The sequence below is a fragment of the Hippoglossus stenolepis genome, chromosome 1, assembly GCF_022539355.2.
Source record: "Hippoglossus stenolepis isolate QCI-W04-F060 chromosome 1, HSTE1.2, whole genome shotgun sequence".
NCBI classification, from domain to species: domain Eukaryota; kingdom Metazoa; phylum Chordata; class Actinopteri; order Pleuronectiformes; family Pleuronectidae; genus Hippoglossus; species Hippoglossus stenolepis.
In genome coordinates this window covers 15,377,214-15,390,197 of record NC_061483.1, presented here as the reverse complement: position 1 = coordinate 15,390,197, position 12,984 = coordinate 15,377,214, and the positions used below count along the sequence as shown (strand labels likewise).

Sequence of the window (12,984 nt, the reverse complement as noted above, 5' to 3'; positions counted from 1 at the left end):
TTTTTTAGTTGCAAAGATAAACAGACAGTTGTATCAAACAGCATCTCACTAAAACATCAAACATTTAGAATTTCATTTAGATAATTTCATTTAGATTGTTTTGGAGTCATTTCCTTTGGATTTGTAAAATCATGCTATAGTCCACGTCCTTTGATTTTTGCGTTTTGTATAAAATTTTCAGAACAATGCAGATTCCCTGCATTTATTATATTGTTTCACAGATCAGTGACTTTTAACCTTTATCATCTGATATGCACACAAAGCCCTATCATAGTAGTTAAATTCCCCTGTTATCAACACCACTCGCCATGTTCCAAGGGTGTTATACTTCAAACTGGACGTTATGTAACACTATTAATTGTATCAAAGTAAATTTTGCTAATTTAAAGGATTCCTTTATTCAGTACAGTAGGTGTGGTCAAGTAGCAGAAGCTGGATCTTTCAGCTGTCTATCAATCACAATCAGTTTTGTATTTTATTGTTTTTTGTGACATAAAAGAAAGATCGGCCTCACACAACTACATACTCTTATTACCGACTGGCAAATTGTTATTCCATCGTAACATTAGAACTGGCCTCATTGCGATGTGTAACCAGTCAACAGTTTTATGGCTAAGATCATTAAGTTAAGCTCATTACGTAAGGACCCTGGAGACTGGTTTCCAAGCAAAGTGATTAGTTCATGAATGGGTGCTGCTGAATTGAAGTGAAATGTTATCTTTCTTGTAGTTGATCACGTGACTGTTTTACATACAGTGTGTATCCCTCCCCACGTTAACTGCGTCTGTAATTATGCGAATGAGCTGTGGAATATGGATGCGATCTGATGCAGTGATATGTCAGATGTTGACAGTATGATTGTAAACTGGAATTGCTTGTGCTTATCTCAACCCTGGAATTCAAGATGAGTCTGGCCTCATTCGATAGATTTTTCAACAGCAATATCTGGGCGTTATATGGGTTTATGAAGTTTTCAGCACCTTCATTGAATCATGTGTGGAGGGTTATTCCTCATCAATGAACAATCACAAAACCATGATGTTTAGATGTAGAGCCTCAATTTGTCTGGTTGTAGGGATGGTAACAGTCCCCCATGACCCTCAAAGAATAAGCGGTATATCTGATAAATGGATAGAGGGTGGATAGAAGTAGTAATGGTTGAATCAGTCGGTCTCTACAATTTCTGAACTGCTGAATGGGTTTTTTCAAGTCAGGCTTCGTGTCAAAATACCGAGTGGTTTCTGTAATTCTGAGTTGGCCAACAGTCCTCCTGTCAGGTGTGTGAAATTCTTGAGCAAATGGCTAGCCTCAGGATGTACCCAGATCGTTAACTCACTCTAATGGACAATAAAATATTGCTAAGTGGATGGCTTGTGGCCAAGGCACAGACTACAACTTAAGAGAGATTGCATTAAAGTGGTGTAATCACTGGTTTACTTGGCTGAAAGGTGAGTCAGAGAGCTTTGCCTCAGCGATGTCCTCCACTGTTAATTCATCGTGCTGAGTTGGCCCAAACTGCTGCTGCGAGGTCTGACCAGAGACTGTAAGTGAATCATGTCAGACGAACAGTATCGCAGAAATGACGGACAACGAAAGGCTGCAGACGTTCAGAGAAGACGCAGAGGAGGCAGCAGTTTGCTTATACGTGCAAGCTGAGTATTGTTCTTCACCGCTGTCTGGGTCTGAACAAAATAACTAAACAACACATTGAATGATTTCACCAATCTTATTACTTTGGAGGGTTCCTCTATGATCAACTGTCAAGGTCAAGATCAACAGAAATATTGTTGAAAAACAATTTTTTTCAGTATGTCTAAGATAAACTGAAGCTGATATCATATTGTTAGTAACATGTTACATGTTAGTAACATCATGTATCTCTGCATCATATGGGACTACATACACAACCCAGGACATGTTTGGATAGAAAATAATTTGAAGTCAGAAAATTACATTATATCATGTAGTAATGCATTAAGTTTGCAACCAATACAATTTGAGACACAAGCTAAATCTTATTTAGCTGGTATGAATGTCATGATGATGCTATTATGAAATTACATTATTACGACATAAAAACTTATGGAAATGTTAAGTCTAGTTTATCAGCACAGGGGATCTGAACTGCTTTGTTATAGAGAATGCAGCACAGACAAGGATTTTCCCACAGGAAAGATATCTGACAAAATTATTTTTTCTCGCTATTACAAAGAATATCAGTCTTCATTGTTGTCAAGTAATTTCTCTCCTGTTGCCCATTCACTGAGCTGAACAGTCATACTACTGCTTCACCAAATAGCTGCAAATTTAATTTAATGGTATTTTGAGATCTCTAGAGTTTGAAGACAATGAGGACCATCAATCTGGAGGAAAAAGAACGCTCATCTGATTAAGAAAAAACAGGCCACTCCACTGCACTATCCGCTGTGAACGTCTGATCTTCTGCGACCTCTGTGGAATATACTGCTGCTGTTTCATGTGTCCACCAAATGTCAAAATAACAGTAATATTGTAGATCAAAGAAACCAGAGACAAACAAAAGCCGGCCATGTTTTACATCATGTTCTAACCTTGTATAATCACGAGTTGCATGTGGTTGAAATTGGTTCTGCATGTTGAAGAGAAAGTACTGACGTATATATCATGGATTTTATTACATGGCCCGGAATTTTTTATTCTAACCAAATTTGTCATTCACCCCACTTTACAACCTTCGAGATGTAAACTTCCTCACTAGTGTATATCTGACTTTAATAATCCTCTCTAAACACATTGGAGCAATAGGCCTCTGTACTACAGATACTGCAACTACACCTGATTACAAAACACACTGTTTAGTTTCGTGCAAATGTACCGGTGAACACACTGTGTTGTACCACATGCAGCATGAGGTGCAGTGTAAATACGTCATATACCGTCTGTATTTCTAAATGTTCACAGAATCAAATGAATCACATTGTGCAGGAATTCCTTTTACGCAGTCAGATAATGAAAAACATTAATCATGTCAGTTTGTTTGCAGTTCAATAAACATTGCCCTTGGAGATACATGTTGATTAGAAAATGTCAGCAATAGGTTCTGTGAATTCGAGTCAGAGGTGAATTTGAAGTCATAGTGCGTATTGGATAGCAGCTTTGTTTTTACGTAAACTTGCATCAACTGAAAAATCAACTCATTTACATGTCTGATTATGTGTTTTTTCACCATGAACATTAACTATGCCTCTAATAAGTAATCATAAAACAGATCAGACCTGTGAAATGGCAACGTCTTATCCCGGTCTCACAGGAGAAGTGTATGGGGATTTGAAGCTGAAGAATGGGGGGTTTCGGTTGAATGCCGGGGAGCAACTGACTGCTTAACGATGACTATGTCCCCCCTGGGGGCCGGCTCCCATGTTAGAGCAGTGCATGGATCAGCTGGTCTGGGTCTCACGTGCGTCCTAGCCCCACCCCCTCTGGCTACAATCCTCTTACTAACCCTCACGCCATCCACTAACATGCTGCCCGACAGGTGCTAGGTGGCCGCCGCATTGTTTATACTGGTCAAACTTATTCAGTCTCAGTCCCTTTGACTCAACCGCTCGTCACATGTGCAGAAAGTGGCTACACTCTGACAGTCTGCTGACGTGTCATTGGTAGAGATTTGTGGCTATATAATGTGTGATTCCCATAGACGGACAAAGACTATTGATAGTATTGATTGTCACACAGATATGATGAACATTTGCTTGATAATGAATTACAGTAGTTCATTTGATGGATTGTTTGTTTACCCTAATGGACATAAGTGTGTCTGTTTCAAATTATTTCTAAAACACTTTGGTACTACTAGGGCTTTTCTTTTCAATTAGAGAGTTTAGGCTGAATATTTCACTTTTAGGAAGTGCCTGTCTCCCTCGAGGTCTGTATTTTCATTTCCGTCATGTTCTTGTGGCTCTTGTGTTTTATTATCTGTAAATTGTTGTAATTATTATAACTGGTGTTTTTCTGTACAGTCCTGTGCTCCTATAGAGTAGCTGCCTCACATTAAACTAATATATGTGACTCCTGACAACTCTGTCAGTCAGTCAGTGAGTCTCATTGGACAGCACTTGGAGAGATTGGCCCTTAGTGTCTGGTGGTTTAGGTAATTTTGAGATGAGACACACCACATAAAAGTTTATCGCCTTCAATTATGTATTTTTTTTTGCTGTTAATAAAAACATTAAATCCAATGATTTGATTGATAGGCGGTAACCACAGTTACTCATTTATATACACTGTCCTACCTAGTCTTTCATTTGAGCAGTTACAACACCATTGCCTGTCTTTTATTTAGGGTTACATGTAGAATAAATGAGCATACAGCTTTGTGGTAGTTTGGACATTTCTGATGATGTTACTTCAACCAAATCTGTAATTTTTACGACATTCTTGATTATTTGGCAATTTCAATTATCATTTAATGTGTCTTAAGGATGTGACGATCATTTATGACTCGAAACTATGAGGTAGTTGGGATCTAACACAAAAATAGTTTTATCCTGCAACAATTCTCTTTTTAAACGTACTTAGTTGTTGTACCTGATTTTATCATGTTCCTGTGCAGCTGATAAGTTCAATGAGTGTAATTCACTCAACCTCGCTTCCTTCTCCGTATGACTCAAGGCTTCTGTAGGTCTTGCGGTGGAGGGTTGTTAGCCAACAGCCCATAGCCCTGACAAGGGATGGTTAGATTTAATTACCTGCTGAGATTTTTTCTTGTGGTGTCAGCTCGATGAGGAGAAGTCAGTGGGGGATGTTGATTTCAAGCAATCTGGGCAATTACCAGGTGATGAGCTACATTTGAAAGAGCTGCACCCTGCTCCTTTATTTCACGCTGTATTGTGATTGTAGATGTGTTTGTGTGTGTGTGTGTGTATCCGCTTCTTAATGTTTGCTTTTTTGTCATTATTTACTTAATGGCCTGGTACTGATTTCCACCAAGTGTTGAAAGCCTTTTGATTCTCAGACCTAACTTCAGATAAGGCTTTGAAGTCACTGGGATGATCAGTAAGACAGGGTTGATGTTGCTGTTCACTATGTTATGATACATTTTTCCCTCCTTGATGTCGATTCCGATCCGTAGTACCGATCCGTAAAAAAATAACAACTTAGAAAATGTATTTTAACAGCAGTATGCTACCAACCCTGTATGGAAGTGATGATTGCTATCACATACATATATACATGCATAGAATTAATGCTTTTTATTATTATCTAGGGTTAGGGTTATAGGGTTTGACAGTAATGACTGAAAAAGAATACAGATAAATATATCTAGGAGTACACAGCAATTACGTGCTTTAAAAAATTGCTGAGGTTTATCTAACTCTGGCTACACTACCAGAAATCACTTCTTCTCCACAGCCCAAAAGACAGTTCCTCCGTATAAAGCAGTGTAATGACCATGTTAATAACTTTTTCCTTTAGATGTTTTTAAAAACTAAGATGGGTTTGATGTTGGCTCTCGCTTGGTAGCTATGGTGACGACTGCTTTGCATCAGCTCTTTCCAGTCATGTGCCTGAGGACGTGATATCCCAACTGCTGAGTTGTAATATTGGGCTCACGTTCCTCTGGTGTGCTTCATGCATATTACTCATCCAGCTTTAGCCTTGCATAAAAATTAATCAGCTTAATGATGTCATCAACCCACGCATACAGCCGCATGCACCCTGCCCCCACCAGCCCATCATCCCTGTGACTACCTGAGTGGAATCGAGGTGTTAGTTCAATAGCTGCCCTGTTTAGTCTCTGTACTGCAAACTGTCACAGGCTTGTCTAAACAAAACATTAGAAGTAAGGACGAGCTACTGATGTTTAACATCTAAACATTTTTTGGGGTTTTCCAAAGACAAAATTCCTCCCAGAGCTGGTGAGACAGTAATACTCAACAGATTTATTTTTGACAGCCACTAAAGATTTTAATGTTTTGTTGTTCTGTTACAAATTAACAACTTGAGAACATAGCAACAAACAAATTAGTAAAAACAAAGAACAACCAAACAATCTACTGAGTCTTCTGAAATGTTAGTGGCCTGGACTACAAGTGAAGTTTCCCTCTTTGAACTCTGTTCTCCTATTCAGGAGAGAGAGATATAGTGTCGCTGATAATCGCTGATTAATATGCAGTCTCAACATTCCTGTTGTTGACGGTGCATCGAGCAGAGTGTATCCAGCATTTTTGCATTATTGTCTTTTTGTATGATATGACCTTTTTGTAGCTTTAGTGACATGATAATGATAATGAAGTTTCTTTCCTCCAGTTAAGATGTGCCAGTACATATTTGAAAATACTTTAAAATACATTATGCAACCACTCTGCGTTGCGTATGGCGTTGGGGGAATCAATCTCTTCCAGTCTTTCACTTTTCCATATCTTATTGTTCCTCAAGGCTTTTTGTGAAGTGTCAAATCCTTCCATCACACTGGCATCCCCGTTGTGTTTTTACTGGGGCAGGTGTCATGTGCTAATGCTCTGTCCCATGGGAGACCCTCCTCTGCCCCCGGCTGCGATTGTAGCCAGGTGCTGTTCAGGTGTGTTTCCACTGCTGCGTGGGTCACAGGTGCTGCCAATGCTGCTCCCTCTTCCCACTCTCACTGTCATTTATACACACGCTCGCACAAACGTACACACCCACACTATACTGTTAGCTTTCCCTGTTAGAGCTGAATACACTGAATACAAAATTAACTCCAACAGTTGTTTTGCAGGGATCATCTTATCAACAGTGATCCCTGCAAACTGTACATATATATATATATATATATATCCACTGCACATATGACAAGAGCAGAGGGTAGGGAAGGGAAGACGAAGCTTGGTGCAGTACAGTTTAGTGGATGTAGCTGGTCATTATGCAGAGCTGCAGGGTGCGCTTATCTATTACTGCGGTCAGTGGAGCATGAAGAGCTGAAGACGAGCTGAAAGGGGCGCAAATCCCTTTTCTCCTTCCCCATGCCGCCCACATCTCCCCCACTCATCCCAGCCCTCCCTGCCCTCATCTCTCTCTCAGCCCATCTTGGCCCTGGCTGGCCCCTGCCTTGTCATCCTGAGGCCCTGGCCCCCAGCATGCGACTGGTGAGGCTGCCCAGCTGCAGAGGATCAGCTGTAGCCTCAGTAGGCCTGGAGGGCTGTCTCTCTTAAGAGGAATAAGAAAGGCTCGCGCATGGCCAAGGTACGATGACACAAGTCTCGAGGAACTAGCTGCAAGGGGTCAGAGCCCCGAGACTGTATTTATAATAAGTGTAAAGATGTCTTCATGTAGCATGTTTCTGTCACTTCACTGCAGTTCGTGCGAGAGAATGATTGTTATGCATGTTGAGGTGGCAAGACTGAGGACAGGCAGCTTTGATGGTCAAAAGGCCTCAAGTGACTTGTGCATTTATACAGTTGGTGTCTGCAAATGCACCACATGAAGAGTTCATTTAAGGTTTAAAAAAAATAAAATAACCTATCCAAAGTCTGTGGTTAAGACCCATTTTGCCTTTTCGTCTTTTTTTAAATCTCACTGTATCTTCTTCAGTATATCTCTTCTCCCCTCCCCCCTCTGTTCTCTCGTTTCCTTCTCACCTGCTGCTTCCTTTAGCTGATGACAAGAATAACATTATTCGTGATTTACAAGTGCAAAGCTAAAAGGAGATGATCCATTCAGAGGAATCCCTTTTAGCGGAACAGTTAACCTCTGATGACTTAAGCCCTTGATGTTGCTTTGCTAATAATGCTGAGTAAACAAAGCTAAACTTGGTGTATAATTTAGATGGTATCACACACTAACAATTTGGATGGCTAGTCACAAGCTAACTGGATTTGAACATTTAGTCATGGTTATTTTGCAAGATATTATAATTACATAGAGCATTTTACCCGCAGCGGCCATCATGTTGAATCGCTTCGTCTGTTTGTAAAGCATTCAACAATTTCTGTCTACCCCATTTGTTTTTAGGGGGGTCCTGAATATACTATTGAAGGGGTGTTTGGAGAGCTAGATGGCCACTACCCCTACATCATATAGAGAAATGGGACAACACTACCCCTTCGTGGCCACGTGCAAAACGAAGGGGTAGGGCTAAGGGGTGAATTGGGACAGGGCATAAGAATGCAGCGGCCGGCTTGTGTAACTTACAAAGGAGATCAACCTCCCGGCTGATTTCAGTAAAAATCCCCCCAGGAGAATCGTTGTATGAACCCAGCCATTCTAGTCCTCCTTCCCTCCTTCTTTCCTTCCTTCCTTGCTTCCTTAGTCTTTTTAAACCAAGTGTCACAAGAGAATGCATGTAATTAACCCCTGATTGACAGGACGTTTGAAACATTGTCAAATTAGGTTGTAGGTGAACATTGAAAGTTTCACATCAGATTTTGAGTGCTTGTGGAGATGAGCCACAGAAATCCTGGCTCTCAGTTGCTGGTTAATTCTCATGCCCACCACTCCCAACTCCCTCCTCCATTTTTTTCCCCCACAGTCACAACTGCACATATAATGTTGCTCTCTCCTCTTGCTGGACTCTAGAGGATTGTGATTGGGGCGGTTGTGGCTGAGGAGGAAGAGCGGTTGTGTCAAGCCGAAGTGTCCTTGGGCAAGATACTGTACCCCAAAATTGCCCCTAAAAAAAAATGAATGTGTGTGAATGGCAAAAAACTGTACTTTAAAGCGCTTTGAATAGCCATCAAGACTAGAAAAGAGCTATATAAATACACACCCTTTAAAATGCAAACATTTGTTTCGCCTTTACTCCCACTTGACGATGCCTGACATTTTCTCCTGCACCGGCGCAGCCCTGAGAGTGGGAAGTGTGGGAAGTGTAGAGACAAACACGGCTCTGTGAGACTTTTTTCTCCACTGCCAGGAATATGGGGGTGGGAAGGTACTTTTTTGTAAACTTGAAATAAAATAATCTCTTAAATGGCTGCCACAGTTTTTGCCCACATACAATGCCATGCCCCCGGAGCTCCCTCATCGAATGATCTATCCTCTCCACGCAGCTTTGGTGTTTTATTTAGTGCAGGCTTGTGTTCTTTAACTGAAGAAGGAAATATGCCCCCAGTGCTTGGAGCTGGATCGGCATTCCTGGCCCATGTGTGTATCCTTCCTTGTCCTTCACCTCGGCTCTTTGTTGTTTCACCGCTCAACAGTTGTTTGGCATCTAATACCAAACATCTACTCGTACTTTGATGTTACACACTGACTTCATTCTAAAACCCAACTGGGGGGGCAATTGTTCTTCTTGTTAAATGTGCTCTTGTTCTCCCGGACAGTTGCTCTTGCAACCTGACAGGGACGATGGCAGGAAGCTCACATGTGAATGGGTGGGGGGCAGGTTCCTACCTAAGCAGCATCCATTACAGTGTTGGTGTTCACATGGTGGGAGAGGTTATTAGGCAGCTCATCGCATTTCTCCTCTGAGAGAATGGATGTGTGATTATGAAGTCATCAGCCATGAACCAGTGAGGCTGCAAGGAAGCACCCCTCCTCATGGGTCCTCGGGGTGCCATTGATTGGTGACCATGTGTTTGTGCCTGATAGACTGTGAAATGGTGTGTTGCTGCACGGCTGTGTCACACCTGCGTCCCACCAAGGTGATTGATTGGTTTGGTCATGTGGAATGTTCCCATCTGGTCCGCAGTAATGCATTTTTTTCCTCATTTGTGAATAACAAGCACTGGCAGGAGAATAGTTGGGCGAGGAAAAAGGCAAAGGCCAAGCGAAAACATTTTCCCCTTTTCCACCTCCCCCTTTTTCCTTTTTAGCGCGTTAGAAAAAATTCAAATAGACCGAGCCATGGCACCTGATTATCCTGGGAGGGGATAAATGTGATCCACATCTCCTCTCGCACACAGAGGAGGATTTTAGGACAAACTGTTGGGCAGCAGCTTCTGATTTCCACTCATATCTTGAGGGCTTAAAAAATGTGTTGTAAAATGAGTGATTTACAGCCGATTTCTTAAAGCAATGGAGGTAACCTTTTCTAGCCCCAGTGTTTCTCATTCCTGTTTTCCTCCTTTGATTTCTCTTTCTTTCCTGATCCCGGTCTCTCGCCTTTTAATTGATCTGTTCATTTCACCTAACGGCTAATTACACATCAGGCTGCATGAGCAGATGCATTTATCATCATAGTACGTAATAATCAGTGACATTTCAACAAAGAAAAAAATAAATATGCAAATAAGAACTCATTAACATTTGCTCTTGCTGTTTTGAATAATGTCAGTGCTGACAAGGCTGCACGCAGAAATTGATGTTGAGCTCAGGGCAAAGGGAGGAACGATTCCTCAGTGTTTTGTGGCTCCATCATGTTTCTCTGTCCTGCTGTCGTCCCTGATGCTGGACTGTAGATATTCTTCCCCTCGGTCGCGGAAGACACTGATTTTGTACACTACCTCCCTGCCATGTCCAATCATCCACACCTGGTAGAAGCATCAGACAGCTTTCACAGGATGAATGTACACAAACTATCTTGAGAAGGACACAAAAGAAGGCATTTTAAAAGCAACGGGGGGGAGGAGGTTAGTGCACCTCTGATTTGTCCTTGTCTCTTGTTGCAAGAGGAGTGTCATTAGAAGCCACAGAGCCTGTCTAATTTTAATTTCAAGGTGTCTACGGAGGCCAAAAGTTGATATAAAATTACATAAGGTAGAGCATCACGTTGGCAGTTTATTTATTAATCTGCCGCAGCTCCTGATCATTGTATTCCCCTACTTTAACAATAGAGATTGGAAAATGTAATGTTTCTTTTTGCCTTGAGTTAGTCCAGCTAACATTCTGACATGAAGAAATGGTCATTAACTTGATAGGAATAATGTTTTGTGGTCAGGTGGCATGGAAGTCATCACATGGTAACATGAGCAAGGACACAGGGACACCATCAGCATACACGCGTGCGGTCTGAGAAACAAAAACAAACTGAGTGAGCCGGTGTGTGATAAGTTCATTTGGTTTCTACAATAACATTTCCCCGTCACGTAGTATGTGTTTGTTTTCATGGTCTTTTCCTCGGGGCACGGAAAATGGACGCGTTTTCTGGTTGGGAAAAAAACGAGGCTCTTGGAATGCGTCGGAGAGGCAGTGAAGCACGCTCACTAATTGGCTGTTTTTGTGGCAAGGGTTTTGAATTGATCCCTGGAGACGCTTAGGTCACTACCTTTCACATTATTAGAATAAGGGGCTGAACACGTTGCGTCGTGCTGTGCCTTGCTGCAGCCCTGTGATCAATAAGGAGGCACATATCGTGAATGAGGGCCAGTTTGCCTTTTTCTCCAGCACATACTGTTTATTCACTTAATCAGCTCAGCATGGAGGTGACTGACTTTGAACTGGATAAAAAAATTGATTGCAAATTTCAATCTATTTAAATATCTGCCAGTTTTTCTAATTATACAAAGTCAAATGTTGAGTATACAAACACTGGCCAATAAAATAAAGTTTTTTTTGTCTTGGCAAGAAATAGGGAAATGCCCTGACCTCATGAAGCATTCATTTTATTTCACATTTTAACTGATGACGAGCCAGACACATTTCTTTTTCAATTTAGTTCAATAATAAAGTTAGCAGAGGAATTACATTGAAAGGTTTTGAAGATATAATTATTAAATTATGTTTTGTGTTTTTAACTATCTTAATATAGTATGCACTAAGTCCACATTAACACTTCAGTGCTGTGGTTGAACGGGGATGATTAGAAGATGACCACTGCACATATCGTCAATCTCAATGTCATTGATCATGTGGTCGACACCACTCATTCTGTGGTTATTGCAGAATTGTGTGTAAATCAGAACAGTTTGAGATCAAACTCACATGTGCACGGTTGCTGGTTTAAACTTGTATAACATTAGAGAACATTAAGGAAAGAGAAGCAGTCTTTATTTCAATTAAGTTAAATTCTCTTTGAGCAAAGCACTTAACCAGCATCTTGGGTAAGGCAGCAATGTAAAAGCCAGCAGGATAACGTCTGTGTGGGACAGTGGAGTCAATGTATATCAGTGTATTGCAAGAGCACAGCAGGTTTCATCATCAGAAAATAAAAAAATAGAATTAGAGACGCAAAGATTCTCATCCCAATCAACCTGAGCAACCAGGCAAGGAGACTGAGAACCCTGGTACTTAAAAAACTCTGCACTTCCTTAACTGCAATGAGAGGCCTTGCTTGAATAATGAGATATCAGTGTATACATAAAAACTGGGCTGTATGACAAATTGACAAACCACTTTTAATAAGTCACATGACAACAGCCTGGAGTATGAAAAGAAACAGTCAAAGACTAATATCATGGGGCAAGAAGACTCTCTGGCTAAACCACAGTTGAAATGAGTTGAAACACAGAGTGCTATATTTAGCAGAGACTGGGCACAGATGACACCGTTCGTACTACAAAGCATGATGGTAGTACAGCCAGGCTGCGAGGAGCCAAACACTTTGGCAGATAAGGGCAAATTATTAAGATTATCCTGCCTCACTGAGGCAAACATTTTACAGTGGCACAATCATCTATGTTTATGTTGTATGTTGATAATTTATGTATGTTCTGACAAAACTCTGAGCTCAGACATGTTAAACTTTCAGCTGAAGCAACACTGGAGTGACTTGTGTAAAATCTAGTCAATGATTTCATGAGAGTTGTCCACAGAGGCTTCGATGACTTAATTTATTGATGTCTATCAGGACGTGAAGAGGATTTCAACAAATAAGATTAAAAGTGTTTGAGAAACCAATGACCTCTAAGGCAGATAATGAATTTTGCTTCTTGTCAATCATTGTACTGTACATCTCGTTAGTAGGTATTAGTGACACACACAACACACAACCCTTCCCAATGTAGTTCCCGCTCAGAACAAATGGGCATACTGAAGAAATAATAATAACAGTGTTAGTGGCTGTTGTTGTGGGGCTGTGATCACGCAGAGCTGCTCAGAGGAGGGAAAACAAAGCATCACAAAAAGAAACAGGCCTGGTACTCATGTGAA

At 41.1% G+C, this 12,984-nt stretch overlaps 1 protein-coding gene across 4 annotated transcripts in view; it reads left to right on the top strand.

The window, feature by feature from the left end:
* Nucleotides 1-12,984, top strand: part of tcf12 (transcription factor 12) — a 72,280-nt gene that overhangs the window by 18,462 nt on the left and 40,834 nt on the right. The gene's annotated exons all lie outside the window — the stretch shown is intronic.